This window comes from Rattus norvegicus, chromosome 2, assembly GCF_036323735.1.
Source record: "Rattus norvegicus strain BN/NHsdMcwi chromosome 2, GRCr8, whole genome shotgun sequence".
NCBI classification, from domain to species: Eukaryota; Metazoa; Chordata; class Mammalia; order Rodentia; family Muridae; genus Rattus; species Rattus norvegicus.
The window spans coordinates 118,742,001-118,762,910 of NC_086020.1; the positions used below are offsets into that span (position 1 = coordinate 118,742,001).

A 20,910-nucleotide genomic window follows, 5' to 3' on the forward strand; every position below is an offset into this window, starting at 1 on the left:
CTTTTACAAAGGCAGAAGGACTGGAAACCCAAGACATTTAAGATTTTTCAGTAAGTGGCTAACACTTGCATTTCTACATTTCTAGTATGAGGTTTTGCACGTGGCTTTTTTTTTTTAAGTAGCAAAACACCAGTGAAGAGATTGGTTGCAAAGGCTGCACTTATAACCACACTGCAGGGCATTCCGACCTGACCTGAAGTAGCCAGGAGCCAAGGGCTAGAAAGCTCTGCCTTGTACAAATGGCATGGAACAAGTTGCAGCTTTGAAAGACAGCTGGGCAAATATTAAGGTCAGGGACCCTATCTTGGTCTTATTCTAAATTCAGCCCAACTCCTGGAAATCCAATTCTTTTCTTCTTAAGCCTCACAATGACCCGATATATCTGGAAGCCAATTCGTGGAATGATGAGGTGCTGTTGCATCCGGGACTTAGAGCCTTTGATATTTGAAGTCTCAACTTTGATAAAAGAAAAGTTTTGAAGAACCAGGGCTGCTTTCCTTTGTTCAAGAAAAATTAGAGTTCATTTTAGGAACTGTGCTATCTGTTAAAGGGACTGTGTTACATTTCAGCACACAATGAGTCATTCGGTGAAATTGTTTTCACCTTTCTGGATGCTATAATAGCCCAGTTATTTCCTCCTGCTCTTGTTATCCGAACCACACACGACCTCAGCTCCTAAGGAAGTGAGGCATCCGTGTCTCACTTATAGCATTCTTTTTTAAAAGATTTTTAAAATCTTAAATGGATGAATGTTTTGCCTGAATGCATGTGTGTATATCATGTGCATGATTAGTGCCCTCAGAGGCCAGAAGAGGGAACCAGCTCTCCTGGAACTGAAGTTGCAGATGGGTGTGTGGAAATGAACCCAAATTCTCTGCAAGAGCTCAAATGCTCGTAGCCCCTGAGCCATTTCTTCGGCTCTGCTCTGGCGCTTCTGACCTGGTTTTCTTGAGATCATTCCAGTAAGAAGGAAGTACTCATGCCCTTCGCTCGCAGTGAAATATATGAGCATTCGTTCACCCTGAGGTTCATAAGTACACTTAAATTACTTCGAATCAAATTCTTCTGCAAACCGCTTACATAATTGGGTTCGTTGTTGTTGTTGTTGTTGTTGTTGTTGTTGTTGTTGTTTTGTGCTTGTATGTGTGTGCTGTACGTGTGCGGTGTGTGCAGGCATACATGCATGTGTGTGCATGTAGAGGCCAGAGGTCGACATCTGGTATCTTCCTCCGTCTCTGTCCACCTTAGTTTTTAAGACATGGACTCACAGTGGACCTGGATCCCTCTCTAACACTCTACTGCAAAGGAAACTCATTGCTAATGTTGCCTATAGATTGTAGTTTTAAATTCAGTAAATTAGCAACCCTAAACTTAAAAATATAAACACTCAGATACTCACACAAACGACAAACACTAAGGCGAGTCTCTGCCCCCAAGGCCCGAGGAGCAGTTGCCTTTCACAGTACTGATTCAGAAATTTGCTTTGAGAGTCCCGATGATATAAATGAGGGGATACATTGCTTCCACATAGTGATGTATTTTGTGATGTGTCTAACATTACATTAATCTTCATACCACACCAGGAAGTAAACTCCTTATTTTGGATTTAAAAAAAAAATCTCACCAACTTTTATCTGGTTATCAGAGTAAGGTAGAGTTCTTGCAAATTATATGGGCAAGCATAGAAGTCTGAAGGAGAAACCCAGGAATTGGTGACAGTCAGTGGCTGACTGGGTCTGTAAGCTAGAAAGCAGTGAAGCTGAAGCTGGAGTCTGGCCTTCCAGGCTATACTTCCAGTAATGTCTGGCGTAAACCAATCTGATTATCAGGCTGTGGGAACACCCATGGAACTATAGCTGGGAGATGGCTCAGTTGGAAAGCATAAGAACTGAGTTCAATCCCCTAGAACCCATGCCAAAGCCAGGCATGGAGGCACACACCTGTAATCCCAGCCCTGGGAAAATGGAGTGGGAAGATTTCTGGGGCTTTCTAGCCAGCCAGTGTAATGGAAATATGGGCCCCAGGGTCAGTTACAGATACAAAAAAAATAAGGTGTCCTCCAGAAGACATAGGTTACTAAATATAAGTCTGTGTCAGGGGTGAGAGACCGCCATCAGGGTTCTTGGTTAGGGGGCTCCCGGGGAACCTTCAAAACAACACAAGCTATTTCCAGTGCTCATGGCCGCCCAGCAGAACTGGATGGTGAGACCTTCATGCTGAAGACACAACACACCGTGATGGTGGGAGAACATAGGAATCCAGCTGAACTTCTCCTGGAAGCTTCTTCCTTGTAACTAACTGGCTTTCAGTGTGCTACCCAAACTGCTAGGGCGGAAGATGTGACAGTGCTCTTACTCAGTGATAGACCCTGCACGCACAATACCGACACGCCAGGTAAGACGTGCCCACTAGAACAGTGGCATGGAGGTTATAGGGACAGCCAACCACTCTATGATTGGCTTTGAGGACGGCTTCACAAGATGGAATTGTGCCTAGTACCATAAACCTGGTAAAAACTTGTGACTTGGTAGGTCCTAGAGAGGAACCAAAAACTGGGCTTTTTTTCCCTAAATTGACATGCAATCAAATTTGCTTTCTAAATATCTACATTTACATCTATACGTAGTGTTGCTTTCAACCTTGATCAATGAAATTTCTTTATTTTTTAAATCATTCATGTATTTATTAAAAATGTTTAGACAATATGTTTTGATCATATTCTTCTCCCTTCCTCATTCCAGACTATACCTACCACTCCTTCCATACCTACCAAAATTCACGTTCTTCCTTTCACTCCCTTTCAATAAAAAAACGAAACAAGAAACAAAAACCAAAACAGAAGAATCAAAAGACAAGAATTGTGTACATGTATGTGCACACAAACTCTTGAGTGTACGTGCACATTTGCACACACAAATGCACACATGCTCACATGTACACACATGCACACATACGCATACAAGATAAACAAAACAAAACTATAGAGTCTGATAGAGTCTGTTTATATTGGTCAACAACTGCTGGGCACGGGGCCTGCTCTGGAGTGGTTGAAACACTCAGTCTCACTGCATTGGAGAAAACAGGTATTCCCCTCTCAGCAGGTTTCAACTCCAGATAACTTCTTGGTTAGAGATGGAACTCTGTGTCCACTCCCCTTCTCAGGGCTGGGATTTTGTCTGGTTTAAACCTATGCAGACTGTACGATATTGCAGTCTCTGTGAATTGGTATCAGTCCTGTGATGTCTGAAAGGTCCTCCACCACCTCTGCCTCTTACGGTCTCACTGCTCTCTCTTGTAGATTCCTGAGGGAAGGGTTTGATAAACACATCCTCTTTAGGGCTGAGTGTTCCAAAGTCTCCCGCTCTCTGCACAACGTCCACAACTGATGCTACAAACCCCGTGTGCTGTGAGAAGCATCTCCAATGAAGGCTGTGTGGTGGCTGTGTTCTAGGGATACAGCAGTCTGTGGGAAAAGGGAAGAATGGCGGTATGAACTGGAGAATAGGCACACATGCGGGAAGTGCTGTCTTCCTCTTCCTGACGTCCTGGACACTGGACCCATGATGTCACTGCTGCTCTGGTTACTTTCACAGGATCAGACTAACAAAGTCAACAGTTTAACAGCAGCACTGATTGGCATCGGTTTCTTACAAAAAAAGGAAAGAATGTGGGATTGGGAGAGGGAGGTGTAGGGGCAGTTAAGGGTAGGCATGACCAAGATATAAGTGTATGAAAGTTTCAAAGAAAAGTACTCAAAAGTAAATAAATAATAAATGAGGTAGCTCTGGCCCCCCATATGCATGTGTGCACACACACAGGTGGAGAAGAGAGGAAAACACACCACACCACACACACACACACACACACATACACACACACACACCATGCACACACACCATTTTTTTAAAAAGCCTGGCATACATGACTCCTGCTTGTGTCAAGTAGACAAACCACAACCTAACTAGAACATTAGAACATTTATGAATAAATGAAAAAAATATCCAGAAACATTTTATTTTTCAAGATTGGGGATCAAATTCATGACCTTATGTTTCCTGTACAAGTGCTTTTCCACTAAGCCACACCACCCAGTCACAAATCCAACTTTTTTTTCATATCTCACATGTGAGTATTTTATTTGTTTTCTCCATCTTTATTAACTTGGGTATTTCTTATTTACATTTCAATTGTTATTCCCTTTCCCAGTTTCCAGGCCAATGTCCCCCTAACCCCTCCACCTCCCCTTCTATATGGGTGTTCCCCTCCCCATCCTACCCCATTACCGCCCTCCCCCCAACAATCACATTCACTGGGGGTTCAGTCTTGGCAGGACCCAGGGCTTCCCCTTCCACCGGTTCTCTTACTAGGCTATTCATTGTTACCTATGAGGTTGGAGTCCAGGGTCAGTCCATCTATAGTCTTTGGATAGTGGCTTAGTCCCTGGAAGCTCTGGTTGGTTGGCATTGTTGTTCATATGGGGTCTCAAGCCCCTTCAAGCTCTTTCAGTCCTTTCTCTGATTCCTTCAATGGGGGTCCCATTCTCAGTTCAGTGGTTTGCTGCTGGCATTGGTCTATGTATTTGCCGTATTCTGGCTGTGTCTCTCAGGAGAGATCTACATCTGGTTCCTGTCAGCCTGCACTTCTTTGCTTCATCCATCTTATCTAGTTTGGTGGCTGTATATGTATGTGCCACATGTGGGGCAGGCTCTGAATGGGTGTCCATTCTGCCTCTGTTCTAACCTTTGCCTCCCTATTCCCTGCCAAGAGTATTCTTGTTCCCCTTTTAAAGAAGGAGTGAGGCATTCACATTTTGGTCATCCTTCTTGAGTTTCTGTGTTCTGTGCATCTAGGGTAATTCAAGCATTTGGGCTAATAGCCACTTATCAATGAGTGCATACCATGTGTTTTTCTGATTGGTTACCTCAGTCAGGATGATATTTTCCAGTTCCATCCATTTGCCTATGAATTTCATAAAGTCATTGTTTTTGATAGCTGAGTAATATTCCATTGTGTAGATGTACCACATTTTCTGTATCCATTCCTCTGTTGAAGGGCATCTGGGTTCTTTCCAGCTTCTGGCTATTATAAATAACACTGCTATGAACATAGTGGAGCATGTATTTGTTATATGTTGGGGCATCTTTTGGGTATATGCCCAAGAGAGGTATAGCTGGGTCCTCAGGTAGTTCAATGTCCAATTTTCAGAGGAACCTCGAGACTGATTTCCAGAATGGTTGTACCAGTCTGCAATCCCACCAACAATGGAGGAGTGTTCCTCTTTCTCCACATCCTCGCCAGCATCTGCTGTTGCCGGAGTTTTTTATCTTAGTCATTCTAACTGGTGTGAGGTGGAATCTCAGGGTTGTTTTGATTTGCATTTCCCTTATGACTAAAGATGTTGAGTATTTCTTTAGGTGTTTCTTAGCCATTTGGCATTCCTCAGCTGTCAATTCTTTGTTTAGCTCTGAACCCCATTTTTAATAGGGTTATTTGTCTCCCTGCGGTCTAACTTCTTGAGTTCTTTGTATATTTTGGATATAAGGCCTCTATCAGTTGTAGGATTGGTAAAGATCTTTTCCCAATCTGTTGGTTGCCGTTTTGTCCTAACAACAGTGTCCTTTGCCTTACAGAAGCTTTGCAGTTTTATGAGATCCCATTTGTCGATTCTTGATCTTAGAGCATAAGTCATTGGTGTTTTGTTCAAGAAATTTTCTCCAGTGTCCATGTGTTCGAGATTCTTCCCCACTTTTTCTATTAGTTTGAGTGTATCTGGTTTGATGTGGAGGTCCTTGATCCACTAGGACTTAAGCTTTGTACAGGGTGATAAGCATGGATCGATCTGAATTTTTCTACATGCTGACCTCCAGTTGAACCAGCACCATTTGCTGAAAATGCTATCTTTTTTTCCTTTGGATGGTTTTGACTCCTTTGTCAAAAATCAAGTGTGTGTGGGTTCATTTCTGGGTCTTCAGTTCTATTCCATTGGTCTATCTGTCTGCTACATCTACCAATACCATGCAGTTTTTATCACTATTGCTCTGTAATACTGCTTGAGTTCAGGGATAGTGATTCCCCCTGAAGTCCTTTTATTGTTGAGGATAGCTTTAGCTATCCTGGGTTTTTTGTTATTCCAGATGAATTTGCAAATTGTTCTGTCTAACTCTTTGAAGAATTGGATTGGTATTTTGATGGGGATTGCATTGAATCTGTAGATCGCTTTTGGTAAAATGGCCATTTTTACTATATTAATCCTGCCAATCCATGAGCATGGGAGATCTTTCCATCTTCTGAGATCTTCTTCAATTTCTTTCTTCAGAGGCTTGAAGTTCTTACCATACAGATCTTTCACTTGCTTGGTTAAAGTCACACCGAGGTATTTTATATTATTGGGGACTACTATGAAGGGTGTTGTTTCCCTAATTTCTTTCTCGGCTTGTTTCTCTTTTGTATAGAGGAAGGCTACTGATTTATTTGAGTTAATTTTATACCCAGTCACTTTGCTGAAGGTGTTTATCATGTTTAGTAGTTCTCTGGTGGCAAAGAGACTGGAGAGCTAAGTGTGTTGTTCTGGAACTCAAATCCCACTCCTCAAATCCATCCCAGAGACACCCATAAAGGGACATTTGTAAGAAATTTGTTAACCACAGAAATACTTGTGATGTTAGCTGAAGGTATACTGGACCCGGCTTTTGCCCACTTGTAAGAACCATTGGTTAAAATTTGAGAGTTTGTGTAAACTGGCTGTTAAATATGGCCAGTTAGAAAATATCCACATTTTAAAGCACCAAGTAGGAAGTATGTAAAAGCCATCCATCATTCCTGGTCTTTTCCTGCTAGGTCTGAGTGAGGGACATGCTAGACACACCGAGGTGTACACAGAGAAGAACGCCGATACGGATTCAGTTTTGTTTCTGTTTGTTTGTTTGGTCACAGGATCTTACTCTGTAGCTCAGGCTAGCCTTGAACTCATTAAGTCACCCAGGTTACCCTGGGTGAGGATACTCCTATCTCAGCTTCCCAAGGGCTGAGATTACAGACACGAGACACTATGCCTGGATACACATTAGATTGGAAGCACACTGAAGGTCTAGGGAGATGGCTCCGTTGATGCAGTTCAGTGCCCATTAGAGGAACCCATTAGAGGTGTGGTGAACTTGTACTCAATGCTGGAGAGGAGGAAACAGTTTGGTCTCCAATGTTCATGGGCGTGGCAGCTTAGCACCAGAAAGTTCCAAGCCCAACAAAGACCTCATCTCAAAAACAAGGCACTGAGGAATGACAGTGGGGCTGACCTCTGGCCTCTATGTGCACACATATGTGCACCCAAACACACACATATACACACAAAATCCACAATGTACTTCCTACAGATCAGGTACTGTTCTAAATTATGTACATGTACTGACTCAGCCCTTGCTTTACCTACATGGAGCTGGGCTATTACCCTCCTTTGTGTGAGCTCGGAAGCACACAGAATGGAAGTCCTATCCACTCAGACTCTGTATTTAGGATTTGGTCCTGTAAGGCTGACGTTTGCGATCCAGGATAGCCATGAACTCCAAGGGAGCACGGTCTACAGATGTATAAAGATGACCAAGACTCTGAAATGAAACGGCCAATCTAGACATAGTAAAAGGAATCGAGACAGGAATCAGTAAAAGTCCAAAGCATAATACATTTCAGAAGGAGGAAGCGGCTAACAGTTTCATCTGTGCCCGTGGTTATAAGATGCCCGCTCACCTCTCTTGTCCCAGTAGACTCCCCCTTGGTTCACAAAAGCTTATCTCTCTCCAGATACCTCGCCATAAAATGGCACGGTATGACTCTAACTTGTACATTAAAAGACATACTTTTATAATGGCTTCCATGAGTCCACATCTGGCCTAAAGATCCATGACATGCACAAGTCCAGATGTTCAGAGTATAACTAGAGGGAATATTCTAATAATGGAATTCCATAAAGGTTGTGAGATCCGTTTTAGGGCTTTCTTAGACCAGGATTCTTCTTAATGCATTTAAAATGTGACTCTGTCAGAATCTGTCCGACATGGAATCTTTAAAACAAGTTTGCAGCACACCTGTATTACACATTTCATGTGTTCTCGTGTTTGCTGATTATGGAAGATTTAAACTTTCAGGAGGAGTGAAGCTTAAGAGCTGCTAAAGAAAATGATTAGCTTCTCCTCTAACTCGAAGATTATGTGCTTTACATTTTCAAATCTTATTTTGCGTTTCAGTGACTGAATTTCCAGCTTTTATGTTATTTGGCTCCTAGAAAAAAAAATCTCCACATTCTCACGAGATACATTTTGATAGGGATAACAGTGACCAGACTCCATTCCGTGGGCTTATGTGCAGCTCTTGAGAAATACCCAAGCATGAAATAACATTGTGCACAATGGGGAATTAGAGATTTTCCTCTCCGAGATTCTGTTTGTCGTCATTAGTGTGACACTAGTCTATATTTTGACTTTATGAGAGAGTCATATACCGAGTAAAGTGTATTGGATTGAAGTTTTAAACCTTTTATGACAGTATCAGAAAATGGGTGGCACGTTTGCATCTATAAAAACTTTGGCTTTGCCCTACCTTCGTTTTGATGGTGCAGGGAGCTGAACACCTCACACACAGACACACGCTCTACCACCAAGTGACACTTTCAGGCCTACCTCGGTATTTCTTAATTCGATAAAGACAACAATGGAAATTAACCAACACAGAATATTTAAATATGTTTTCACAGCAAAGTATAAATTGTCTCAACAACAGTAACAGGAAATAAAGAATTATCAATAGTAAATCAATGAAGTGCCGGCTGGGTAATCACCTGGCCTGAGTGAGAAGCTGGCGCTTGCTGATGTCATCATTTCTGTCGCGCTAAAGGATGGAACCTGCAGTCTGTACTACATTAGGCAAGCATTCCTCCACTCAATATATCCCAGAAGAGACTCTGGGTTTGATCTCAAATCTGCAGAAAGATTTTTAAAAGAATCATGCAGCTGAGTGCAATAAGCTAACACCTACACTCCTAGCTGGGGGGAGGCTAAAGCAGAATGGCCGTGTGTTCAAGGCCAACCTGTGTTACATACTGAGACCGAGACTCCATCTCCACACAAACCAAACAAGAGCGCCGCCTGACAGATCAAGATGCGGAAGAAAGCTGCCTCTTATTTGGAAAAGGACATGAATAGAGGGAAAAGGAAGCAGTTGGGCTCCTGCTCCTAGGGGCATCTTGGGAAAATGACCTCTTTGAGCATGCGCTTCCCTAGAGTCGGTGGTGGAATAACGGATGGGAGTTACTACTATCTGCTGGTGTGCCACCTTGCGTGACTGTTACTTGGTGTTCAGACAGTGGGCTGAGCCACAGCAGTCACTGCTCTCAACTCCCTGGCTACAGATGAGATGACCAGATGCCTCACGTTTCTGTCTGCTGACTTCTCTAACATAGTAGACTGCGCCCCTGAACCGCGAGCCAAAACAAACTCTTCCTTGCTTGAGTTTCTTTTGTCAAATATTCTGTGGCAGCAATGAGAAAAACAACTGATATATACCCCTACATCAGAATTTATGACACGTCTTGTTTTATTATTGTAATCTATCTCACCTTGAAAAAATTCTGGTCACTGCTCCCCAGGGAATCCAAGAAGTCCAAGTTTCCGCTTCTAGGAAACTCTTCTTCTACAAAAAAAGGACCATCTAATCACTGAGAAGTAGGTCCCTGAAAATGATTGTGGTTTCAGTGGCAATAATTCCTAGCCTCTTGTGACCTGGCTTTTGGGGGAAGGGAGCAATGAAAAGCTGGTGAAGGGACAAGTCCGGGTCATCAAAGTGCCAAACTCTTATTCAATTAGTTCCAAAATGAAATCTGCCTATTGCTGGATTGGCCAAGGCCTTCGCAGGAAGTCTGCAGGGTCGAGGCTTTCTGTTTGTTTTTTGTTTTGTTTTTATTTACTTATCGGTAGGTGGAAGTTTTTGTTTTGTTGTAATTGTTGTCATTGTTTTTCGAGATTGTGGAACCTAGTTTGAGATAAGTAACCCAGATTGGCCTCAATCTCCCTGACCCCCTCAGCCCCCCTTCTCTTCCTCCTAAGCACAAGGACTGCAGAAGTCTGCTGCCATATCCAACTTAAAGTTATTTTTTGTGATGAAATTACAATGCTACTTCTGTTCTACCCTAGTAATAATTGTCAATGGTGGGACAGCAATAGCAAGTGAAACAGTGGGTTCCTCGGCTCTCCTTAGCTCTCTTCGGCTCTCCTGGCTCTCCTCGGCTCTCCTTGGCTCTCCTTGGCTCTCCTGGCTCTCCTCGGCTCTCCTCGGTGAGGGAATAATACAGGTCACTCTGGCAGTCATTCCTTCTTGGCCACCATGCACTCCCAACATGAACGGTCTGGGGTGTAGTAGGGTAGTGCAGAGCCTCCACAGGGCAGGGCTCAGCTGCTGACAGTGCAAATAATGAAATAAATAAGTCAAACGTGCTTGCTTTCACGACATCTGTGTGGCAAAGTGGAGGTGACCACAAGCATCCCCTGAAGTTTGATGGTTCTCCCTAGGGCAAGAAACTTGCACTAACTTTTTTATGTTCATTAATTGTTGAATTCATTAGGGGAAAAGGTGATATATATAACTGGTGGGGTTTTAGATTGAAGATTATAGACTATTTTTTACTAATAAAATATAATCCTGGTAATTCAAGGAAAATAAAAATGGCAAAAGTTTGAGACTTTATGGGACTGGAGGAAAGGCTCAGGGTCGTAGAGTAACAGTGCTCTTCCAGAGGACCCAGGTTTGATTCCCAGCATCTAGAGGGCAGCTCCCAACTGTCTGTAACTCCAGGTCTAGGGGATCCCACACACATTTCTGGCTTCTGCTGGAACCAGGCATGTATTATACAGACATGCAGGCAAACGCACATGCATATAAAATAAACATAAATCCTTAGCCAAATTAAGACTTTAGGATAAAGTTTAAGTTTTGGAAAATGTGAATTTATAACCACAAATTTGGTAGTTTTTACAACAGGATTGGTTGTGATATGAGCAATTGTATAATAAAGTTAATCAGAATTCAGAAAAACCGAAAGAAGCCAGTAGATCAATACTCCTAGGAAGCACTGAATATTGTTCTGAAGGCATGGAAGATGAAAGACCTATTTAATGTTTAAGGCAGACTGGAGTATTTCAGCATAGACATGTAGAAAGAATTGATAGGCAGAGTCATTCCCAAAGTTTAAGTCTGAAACACTACTGGTAAAATCTTATAAACAGTAATAACCACTCTATAGGCACTCTATAGGCACTTTATAGGCACTTTATAGGCACTCTATAGGCACTCTACAGGCACTCTATAGGCACTCTATAGGCACTCTACAGGCACTCTATAGGCACTCTATAGGCACTCAACAGGCACTCTATAGGCAGGACGCAGTACCGAGTCTTTGCATAGCCCCAGGGACTTGGACCTGACTGGGGTGGTAAGAGAATGAAGACAAGTCAGACCCAGACAGACCCACAGAAAAGCTGGGATCGGATGGAACTAGACTCTCTGCTGAAGAAACCATAGCAACCCAGACGCACAGCATTTGTTATATAGAGTTGAACAGAGAGGTGGGATCATTCTAAACAGCGGGACAAGGAGGCAGGGTTATACCATACACATAAACACGAAGGCAGAGTTTACGGTATCCAGATGGATCAAGGAGACAGATTTAGCTAATCTCTGTGAGAGCAGTCTCTGTAGGAAAGATGTCTTTACGATGTAAACAGCCTGGGGGAGAAAACCTTCTGCACACACTATCCACATCCACACATGGACCGGAGGAAAGCTTCGTCATTTCTCACAGGTCTGAGGTTTTGAAGCCCTTGTCAAGCCCATACCTATGTATTCATACATTTACTAGCAACTTCTGCTCCCTACAAGGAGCTGAAATTCCGCAAATTGTGACTTAAAGGTGAAAAATCTACATCTTTGGAAATACAGGGTCAGCCCTCAGAGTCACAGCTACATGTGAAGCAACATTTGTCCCATTTGCCGAAGAGAAACCAGGGTAGGGATGAGGGACAGAGAGTGGGGGCAGAGAAGTTCTCAGGAGGAGTGTCTTTTTCAAATTCTTACAACTTAGAACTTTGAGAGACGTTGAGACTCTCCCGTCCCCTTTGGGAGGCAGTATTTTTCTGACCTTCAGGGTTTCAGATACTTCAGTACAATCAAGGATATGATGCTACCTTATCATCCAAGCCAACCTGGAACCAAAACCTATCTAAACAAAAACGTAAAGGCCTTCAAGCCCATCTACTCATATTCTGTCCCCAAGTTTGAATTAGAGAACCCCAGACTCCATAAAGGCCTCAGCCACCATCCCATCCCTTGTTCATCTTCAGAAACAAGGAAACTGTGGTCCAGAAACGTCAAGTGTCTTGCTCAAGTTTTCACAGTGGTGAGTGGCAGAGAGGCCTGGACACCCACCACAGGCTTTGGTGTAAGCAACTCGATGGTCTGATTGCTTTCATCCTTGGTTGTCAGCTCCCTGTCACTAAATGGACATCATGGTTTTTCCTAGCCATAAGCAAAAGGACACAGCATGCTGAAGAACTAGTTAAATGGAATCAAGGAACTCTATTTACTTTCAAAAAAAAAAAGAAGAAGAAGAAAAGATAAAAACTTTTGTTAAATGCTAAAAAGTTCATAATAGTCTAGTCCGCTGATACAAGTTCTTAGGTTTCAATTACAGAAAAGCATTATTGGGAAAGTGCAGGAGCTCTACCCTAATTTGTCATATTACTTTCTTAGACAGAGTGCTTTTGATCTGCCCTTGCACAAAGGAACAAATGTGTAGACTTCAATGCTTAATAAAGTTGAAAGCTTCTCTCTGGGGTAACTGAAATTTTTATCAAAGACATGACAGACCTGGTTGCAGCTGCCACAAAGAAGGGCCACGTAGAGCCAAGGGGAAAGAAGTTACCCATTACTGGTGATGCAGGGCCCTTGAACATGGCCGTATTAATTGGAATCTATTGCATAGGGCATCCCACTGCATGCTGGGCAAATGACCCTGAAAGTGTTGAGTCTCTCTGGCATATATAAAAAAAAGTTCAGATGTAAAAATAATCATAGAGATGGCACATTCTCTATCCTTGAATGGACACAGCTACCCTGAGATCTGGATGACCAGAGATTTTCTTTTTTAAATAATGCCTTTTCAGTGAGGGCCCGTACATACATCTTCTTTTTCAACCATTTCAAAACTTGTAATAATTTCACACAGAGCTTTCAGGGCCAAAAACATTCTGAAGAATGGAGCTAATGAAACAAGGCAACTCTCACGCTTTCACTTTTGTGCTTTGAGAAATTTCTGATTAAAAGATGTGTGGACGTTCAAATTGGAATTTCTTTATTGCACCCCAAATGAATAACTTCTGTCCCAATAGCAAATTAGTGAGATCAAAAAGCTGGGGTAATCCAGGCCCTGCTGTGGGTTCGCGGGGATGAGAAAACCAGGCACTTGTGATTGAGGTCCTCTGCCCTCAGATGTTCACATTGTTCCTGGTGTCAGTCGGCGTGTAAAGAGTAATCACCGTATTTGTCTTCAAGTGTGTACTGCTCCTGGACGTCATCACGGCCTCTTTCTCTTTTGCTTTATGCTATTAAAATGAAGCCATATAAGATATTATAATATCAGTGATAACCTTAAAACTTCGGAAACATTGTCAAGACGTACTGACAGGAACAATCCTTTGTAAGTGTCCCATATTTTGCCTAATTTTACAAATAAATGGCCTAGAATGTAAAAGCAATGGAGGCACAAACCTGCCAATCAGAGGATGGATGACCTTTGAAAGTGCTGCCCTTCACCACTTTTGCTAACTTTCGCTTACTCTGAGCTACAAGTCCCCAAATCTTAAGCACATCTGACTGTTCTTCCAAGCCATGTACCCAAACTAAAGAGCTTCCCTGTTTAAATTCCATCCAATTTATATTTCCCACGAAGGATCAACAATCATATCAACTGCATTTTAAAAACAATAATTGATGAGTAAAAATGATTCCCAAGTATGCTAGCACATGTCTGTAATCTCAGCACTTAGAGGCAGAGGCAAGAACACTACCCCAAGTTTAAGACCAGCCTGACCTTCACAGTGAGTTCCAGACCAGCAAGAACTGCATAATAACATAATAATACTCTAATGTGTGTATATATATAATATATATACATATACACACATTACATATATATATCCCAACTAACTATGAAAAGTATGTATATCTATGGAATATAACATGATATTTTATTCTGTGTATATATTAGAGTTTATATTTGTCTATTCCAAATCAAGCTATTTAACACAGGTATCAATCCACCGCTTGTCATTTTTTTTTTGTGATGAAAACATTTAAAATCTTTTAAACAAAAGTTTCATCTTCTAACTATGTGCAGGCACAACTGTCTCTGCATTTGTTCTCATGAATTCAGTGCCCATGGAGGCCATAAGAGGGCACTGGGTTCCCGGACCTGGAGTTACAGGTGGTTGTGAACCACCTCACCCCATGTGAATGCTAGGAACAATTTCACCCCACAAAGATGCTCCAAGTCCTCCCTGCAGCTGCCGACAGCTGCTGTTCCACTTCTACACTAAGCTGGGTCACAGACTCACATTCCTGGGTTTCAGCTATTTCATTTAGTGGGACATCCTCCAAGACTATTATTAGTGTCATTGGAATGGCAGGATTCCCTTCTCTTGAAGGCTGAGTAGTATTCCACTGTCATACACACAGTGTTTAAAATCCATTCATCACTTCCTGCATCTAAGTTGTTTCCATTTCTTGACTTTGTGCACAGAGAGAGCTACAGTAAACCACGGGGCATGTCTGTCTTTGCAATACATGAGCTCATTCTTTTGGAGATGTGCCCAGGACTGAGACTGCTGATCATATGGTGGTTCTATTTTTATTTTCAGGGAAACTCCATAGTACTTTGCATAATGACTGTACCAATTTACATTCTCACAATGATGTTGAAGAATTCCTTTCTCCCGGTCCTTGCCAATGCTTGTTAACCTTTTGAAGTTTTTTGATTTTGTTGTTTTTTTTGTTTGTTTGTTTGTTTGTTTTGTTTTTGTTTTTTTTGTTTTTTGGCCTGAACTTGCTATACAACCTAGTCTGGCTTCAAACTTAAAGCAATCCTCCTGCTTAGCCTGCAGAATGCTGGGATTGTACACCTAGCCTGTCTTTTTGACAAGAGCCATTCTAAGAGGGTGGCATCTTGTACTTTTGAAGCAGATGAATTAGTTTAAAGGATTCCTCTATATCACTGCTGGCTGCAGAAGTAGTCAAACAACAAAGCAATGGGATCAACCTCAATGTCTGAAAACAAGGGAACAGATGCAAAATGCACCATATATACACATTAGAGTTCCATTCCACTGTAAAAGGAAACAAAATTGTTAGGACGTAGGTAAACTATTAAGGCCTAGATGGAATGTTAAGGCCTAGGTGACTGTAAGGAAACTTTCTCATGTGCTCTGCTGCCAGAAACAGAATTTTCTAATGCCAAGGCTAACTACACACTTCGTTATGTTCTTTGCCCTTGGGAACTAATCACAATAGAAGTCAATAGAACTATTTTGTATAGGTACCCACAATAAGCTTGGATCCAAACCAATCACCCAATAGCATTTTGCACACCTGTGTGTAAGTTTTATGACATTTTCCTTTATAAATTGCCCCTGGGATAGACTCCAACATAAGAGAGAGATCTCCAGCAATATAAGAAACTCTGTGGAATAAGAATTTCATTTGAGTAGTTGTCTAGTAGAGTTTGTTCTCAAACCTAGTTGGCAGAAAGAGAAATATACCTGGGTAACTGACATCCTGGTTGGCAAATTTAGACATGAATGTTAGACAAGTCTCATCCTAGTTGTCAAGTTATGACATGGACATTAGACAAGGCAAGTCCCTTGCCACAGTTGACTATCCCAGCCAATGGAAGCTGGATAAGTGTATAACAAAAACATGTTCCTAAGGAAATCTCCTATCCATGTATCCTGATAGATGAAATAGCTTAGGACTGATGTTTGTGGATTTAGGCCTAAAAACCCTATAGAATCGTAACCCAATGTTATGGTTCAGTTCCCAAATCTGGACTGACCATGACCCAGGTCCATGGCTCTAGTTGACCAGTCCTGAGGTGTATGTTCAATAAACTATCCTGGTCTGAATGAGATTGGTGTTCATGTGGTTTGTGAGGTGATTCCCGGATCTCAACAAAAGTCATGTTATTTTTCATGAAAATGTGTGGAACTGAAGATCTGCATATTAAATGACGTAAGTCAGACTCAAAGAGATGTGACAAGGTCCTCTCACTTGTAGGTGGTATATTTTATGTATGCACATGACTGTGTGTGTATAAATGACAGGGAAGTAGATGTGAAACTGTCTAGGGCAACAAAGGGGACTATAAGAGTCCTTAGCGGGATAGAAATGGGGATGGGGGAAGATGCTCAGAGTATGTAGTACACTTATATGATATGACATATTTCTAATGAAACCCAGTACCATATACAATGAATATAGACCAAAAATTTAAAGTTAAAAAACCAATAAAGACACTGAGTTCCAGGCAAAGAGGATAAATGGTATCAGACAGGAAAGAAGGCAAACTCCAACACAGTTGTGTCACTGACTGACTACGAGAGCTTCCAAGCTATGAACTAGGGAAAGAATTTGTCCTAGAAGGGGAGCTGCAGAGCTGTCAAGGAGAGGGTCATCAGCAGCTGGGATTCAAAAACATTACCAAAGAGGACACTTCACCAGAGAGCTCTAGAAGTGTCTTAGTGACCGTGGAGTACTTCTTATTTTAGATGGATACACACGAGAACTCAGAGGTGCCAACAAAGGACACTTTGGGGTAGAGTAACCCTCAGATATCACACAGGCCAGCTCCTGTACCCATTGCTTGCTTGAGCACACTTTGTAACCCACACAGCACAAGGAAGAGCACACACAGGAATTCTGCCACAGAAAGGAGTGCAGAACTGGACCTTGTTCAAATGTCCCAGTGTCACCTGGCAACACTTGACCCAGAAGGATCAAGTTGTTTCCATGTAACTTATCTACGTCCCCAGAGAGAGTTCAGGGAGCTTCACAGGGATCATAAAATAACCCATTTCAACCCAACAAGGCAAAATGTACTGCACACAGTAACATGCATGAAGAATGTAGTCAAGTAGTAATGACCCCAATGAGAAACAATAGAAATTTAATGAAAAGTCACGAGAACTCATATAGAAAGACATTAAAGCATATGCTTCAGACATTACAACTGTATTTTATGTGTTCAATTAGATAAGTGAGAGAGCAAATGCGTGTGATAAATAGAGCAGGGGAGTCATAAATCACAGTGCATGGGGATTGCAGAAGAAAAGATGGTGGGTGAAGGGAGCGAAGAGGAGAAACTGAAACACAAAATACAGAATAAGGAGAGAGCAATGGACAAAGGAGATGGATATTTGTATTGTAGCAGAACTTCTGTTCCCTGGCAGAGGCACAATTTGAGCCTCTAAGAAGAGGGGAGAAGAGAGAATAGAAAAATGTAAAAAAGAAATGATATGTGATTTTTTAAAAGCATCTATGCATTTTAAAATTATATGTCCAGTTGTCTGACTGAATTACAACAGAGGCAAGATGTGCAAAGCCCATGATACAAAGAACCACTCAAAGTCATCAAGAGAAAAAAAGCTTTAAAATCAGGCAGAGAAAAGAACCACAGAACATACAAAGGACCAACGATCTAAAAAAATGTGCAGGTTGGAAGACACTGGTGTAGTAGCTGCAGTATGCCCAAATGAATGGTGGCTGACCTAGAATTCTATACTCAGAATACATATGTCAGAAAGGAAGGGGAATGGACCCTGTTTGTTGTTTTTTGTTTCCCCCATAGATTCTGTGTATATGCTGGAGCCAAATGACATCATCACCAGGACACAGAACTGCATGACAAAAATGTCAAAGGAAATCTTTCCACGGGAAGGATGATACTACAAGACGGAGATTTCTGTCTTTACAAAGGAGATGAGACCAGGGAATGCCATGGTCAAGGGATGATGCGGTTATCAAGTCTTGTTACATAAATCTCTTGAAGGGGTAATGATTCAGTCTCTCTCTCTCTCTCTCTCTCTCTCTCTCTCTCTCTCTGTCTCTCTTTCTCTCTCTCTCTCTGCGTCTCTCTCTCTCCCTCTGTGTGTGTGTGTGTGTGTGTGTGTACACATGTGTGTACATGTGCACATGTGTGTGTGAAAGCCAGAGGTGGTCTCTACCCTATTTTTGAGACAAAGTCTTTCATTGAATCAGTAACTCATCTAGACTTCAACTAAACTGGTTGGCGAATGATCTTCTGTCTTCACTCCCCAGTCCTGGGATTACAGGCACGTACTGTCTTGGTTGGATTTTTGTTTAAAATTATTTCTCCTGGAGAGACCCAACCGCCTGGTCAGGTGGGCACTCCTGAGGCTGCAGAGCGGAAGAGACCACCAACACTGCTCACCCCTGCCCACATCCCTGGCCCAAGAGGAAACTGTATAAGGCCTCTGGGCTCCCGTGGGGGAGGGCCCAGGAGCGGCAGGACCCCTGTGCCTAAGACACCACCAGAACCAGAAGGAAACAGACCGGATAAACAGTTCTCTGCACCCAAATCCCGTGGGAGGGAGAGCTGAACCTTCAGAGAGGCAGACAAGCCTGGGAAACCAGAAGAGACTGCTCTCTACACACACATCTCGGACGCCAGAGGAAAAAGCCAAAGACCATCTGGAACCCTGGTGCACTGAAGCTCCCGGAAACGGCGGCACAGGTCTTCCTGGTTGCTGCCGCTGCAGAGAGCCCCTGGACAGCACCCCACGAGCGAACCTGAGCCTCGGGACCACAGGTAAGGCCAAATTTTCTGCTGCAAGAAAGCTGCCTGGTGAACTCAAGACACAGGCCCACAGGAACAGCTGAAGACCTGTAGAGAGGAAAAACTACACGCCCGAAAGCAGAACACTCTGTCCCCATAACTGACTGAAAGAGAGGAAAACAGGTCTACAGCACTCCTGACACACAGGCTTATAGGACAGTCTAGCCACTGTCAGAAATAGCAGAACAAAGTAACACTAGAGATAATCTGATGGCGAGAGGCAAGCGCAGGAACCCAAGCAACAGAAACCAAGACTACATGCCATCATCGGAGCCCAATTCTCCCACCAAAACAAACATGGAATATCCAAACACACCAGAAAAGCAAGATCTAGTTTCAAAATCATATTTGATCATGATGCTGGAGGACTTCAGGAAAGACCTGAACACACTTAGGGAAGCACAGGAAAACATTAATAAACAAGTAAAAGCCTACAGAGAGGAATCGCAAAAATCCCTGAAAGAATTCCAGGAAAACACAATCAAACAGTTGAAGGAATTAAAAATGGAAATAGAAGCAATCAAGAAAGAACACATGGAAACAACCCTGGATATAGAAAACCAAAAGAAGAGACAAGGAGCTGTAGATACAAGCTTCACCAACAGAATACAAGAGATGGAAGAGAGAATCTCAGGAGCAGAAGATTCCATAGAAATCATTGACTCAACTGTCAAAGATAATGTAAAGCGGAAAAAGCTACTGGTCCAAAACATACAGGAAATCCAGGACTCAATGAGAAGATCAAACCTAAGGATAATAGGTATAGAAGAGAGTGAAGACTCCCAGCTCAAAGGACCAGTAAATATCTTCAACAAAATCATAGAAGAAAACTTCCCTAACCTAAAAAAAGAGATACCCATAGACATACAGGAAGCCTACAGAACTCCAAATAGATTGGACCAGAAAAGAAACACCTCCCGTCACATAATTGTCAAAACACCAAACGCACAAAATAAAGAAAGAATATTAAAAGCAGTAAGGGAAAAAGGTCAAGTAACATATAAAGGGAGACCTATCAGAATCACACCAGACTTCTCGCCAGAAACTATGAAGGCCAGAAGATCCTGGACTGATGTTATACAGACCCTAAGAGAACACAAATGCCAGCCCAGATTACTGTATCCAGCAAAACTCTCAATTAACATTGATGGAGAAACCAAGATATTCCATGACAAAACCAAATTTACACAATATCTTTCTACAAATCCAGCACTACAAAGGATAATAAATGGTAAAGCCCAACATAAGGAGGCAAGCTATACCCTAGAAGAAGCAAGAAACTAATCGTCTTGGCAACAAAACAAAGAGAATGAAAGCACACAAACATAACCTCACATCCAAATATGAATATAAAGGGAAGCAATAATCACTATTCCTTAATATCTCTCAATATCAATGGCCTCAACTCCCCAATAAAAAGACATAGATTAACAAACTGGATACGCAACGAGGACCCTGCATTCTGCTGCCTACAGGAAACACACCTCAGAGACAAAGACAGACACTACCTCAGAGTGAAAGGCTGGAAAACAACTTTCCAAGCAAATGGTCAGAAGAAGCAAGCTGGAGTAGCCATTCTAATATCAAATAAAATCAATTTCCAACTAAAAGTCATCAAAAAAGATAAGGAAGGACACTTCATATTCATCAAAGGAAAAATCCACCAAGATGAACTCCCAATCCTAAATATCTATGCCCCAAATACAAGGGCACCTACATACGTAAAAGAAACCTTACTAAAGCTCAAAACACACATTGCACCTCACACAATAATAGTGGGAGATTTCAACACCCCACTCTCATCAATGGACAGATCATGGAAACAGAAATTAAACAGTGATGTAGACAGACTAAGAGAAGTCATGAGCCAAATGGACTTAACGGATATTTATAGAACATTCTATCCTAAAGCAAAAGGATATACCTTCTTCTCAGCTCCTCATGGTACTTTCTCCAAAATTGACCAT

General features: G+C 42.1%; 1 long non-coding RNA gene across 2 annotated transcripts in view; it reads right to left on the minus strand.

Moving 5' to 3' along the window:
- Positions 1-3,006: 3,006 nt before the first annotated feature.
- Positions 3,007-20,910, minus strand: part of LOC120100800 (uncharacterized) — a 63,239-nt gene continuing 45,335 nt past the window's right edge. The window contains exon 3 of one of the 2 annotated variants that reach the window (XR_010064223.1): positions 3,007-3,463. This is a non-coding gene — a long non-coding RNA (uncharacterized LOC120100800). Of the gene's footprint in view, positions 3,464-13,369; positions 13,641-20,910 lie in introns of those variants that run through there. The other variant, XR_005500858.2, reaches the window with a different exon arrangement.